Raw genomic sequence first — 2,192 nt, forward strand, 5'->3', positions numbered from 1 at the left:
GGCAGCGATGAGGGCTCCCCTCAGCCTCCTCTGCTCCAGGCTGAACCCCCCCAGCTCCCCCAGCCGCTCCCCAGCAGCCTGGGGCTCCAGACCCCTCCCCAGCTCCGCTGCCCTTCTCTGGACACGCTCCCGCCCCCCCAGGTCCTTCGGGGAGGGAGGGTCAAGTTGTTACCAGGGTCCCTGGTGTGCTGCTGACCTGAGCCAACCGGCACTTCAGCAGCTCCCGGGCAGGGGCTGAGGAATCGCACGATGACTCTGCCTCATTGAAGAGGCTAAAGGGTTTGTTGGTGTGATCCTGGACTGCCTGGTGCTGGGTGGCCCCTGTGCCAAAAAACAATTAATTTATAAGCATTAATTTTCAGTAAGGCATCTGCCTTCTCCTACCTGGTTGTTAAACCTCACAGCCAGCCGGGCTTATGGCTGAATACACCGAGCGTTCATGATGCTCATCCCAACAGTCCTGGCAGAGGTTTGTTATCTCCAGATGTGCTAGATGTGAAAAAACCAGAGGAAAAAGGACTATTGAAGCTAGAAAGCATCCTGGAGTGAGAGTGCTCAGAGGCATGGAACAGTGAATAGAATAGAATAGAATAGAATAGAACAGAATAGAATAGAATATTCTGTTGGACGGGACCTACGATGATCATCTAGTCCAACCACTGACTGCTTCAGGGAAGCTCCTGTGGAAGTGGAGATTGTCAGAAAAGGCCATTTTGGCCTTGAGAAGAGATGATAAAACAATGCTGAAAGGTCTATCAGATAATGAATGAGGAGGAGAGGATACATATGGCATCGTTATTCATCTTTTCTCACATGATGTGAACCAGGAGGGGGGGAGAATACCCTGAAAATATCAGGCAGAAGATTTAAAACAAATAAAAAAGTACTTTTTTAAAGAGCTTGTAATGAAATTACAAGACTCGTCACTGCTGGATGTCATGGGAGCTCGAAGTAGATGTAAGTTCAAAAAAGTATCGGACAATCCATAGGTGATAGATTCATTAATTTCTATTAAACATGACAGACGAAGTGCCGAGTCCTGTCCAGAAAACCTCTAAACTGATTGCAAGGTGCTGGGACACGTGCCAAGGGAAGGATAAACCGTAAATTACCGACCTAAATGGCCATTAATGGCCGCTTTCCAAGGCAGGGTGGCAGGATGGAGGGATCTTTCACCTGATCTAGTGGCATAGTCCTTACGGTCTTCAGAGCAAAGAAACTTCAGCCAGAGAACGACGTCTTTACCTTGGAAAGCGAAAGCTGCGTCAGGGTTGGCCATGACGAGCGCAGAAGGCGAATGTGGTGCGGTGGGCTCAGAGCAGCCGAGACACCCTGGTGCAGAGCGGGAGGTGACCTCAGAGGCAGCGGGGAGAGGAAAGCATCCTGCGGCACAGCAAAGGGACACTGCAGAGCTGGGAACACCCAGACCCAGGGGGTGAAGTGCCCTGGGCTGAAGTGGCAGGAGGGAATCCTGCAGTGGACAAGGGGTGGACAGCGAAGCAGGGGAGCAGGGCGGCACGGTCACGGAGGTTACACCACGGATGGTTTTCCTGAATGTCTCTCAGTAGCAGGAGCGCCAGCTGAGCTGACCCTGCCGCAGGGCAAAGTCACGGGCACGACACCCTCCCCAGGCCCCTTCCAGACCTGTTTTTCCACAGATCTCCAGACCAGGTATAACCTTGGATGTTTTTCACAGAATCGTACACAGAATGGCAAGAGTTGGAAGGGACCTCGGGAGCTCATCCAGTGCCACCCCCCTGCCCAAGCAGGCTCACCCAGAGCAGGGGGCACAGGACAGCGGCCAGGCGGGGGTTGAAGATCTCCAGAGAAGGAGACTCCACAGCCCCCCTGGGCAGCCTGGGCCAGGGCTCGGGCACCCTCACAGTCAACAAGTTCTTCCTCCCGTTCAACTGGAACCTCTTCTGCTTCAGGTTGTGCCCATGGCCCCTTGTCCTGGCGCTGGGCACCACTGCGAAGACTGGACCCATCCATCTTTGCTTAGGGACAGGTGTCCTGGTTTCAGCTGGGATAGAGTTAATTTTCTTCCTAGTAGCCAGCATAGTGCTGTGCTTTGGATTTAGTACCAGAAGAATGTTGATAACACACTGATGGTTTTAGTTGTTGCCAAGTAGTGCTCAGACTGCTCAAGGACTTTTTGAGCTTCTCCTGCTCGGCCAGGGGTATATCAAGCT

Source organism: Egretta garzetta, unplaced genomic scaffold (assembly GCF_000687185.1).
Source record: "Egretta garzetta isolate BGI_Z169 unplaced genomic scaffold, ASM68718v1 scaffold652, whole genome shotgun sequence".
Classification (NCBI taxonomy): domain Eukaryota; kingdom Metazoa; phylum Chordata; class Aves; order Pelecaniformes; family Ardeidae; genus Egretta; species Egretta garzetta.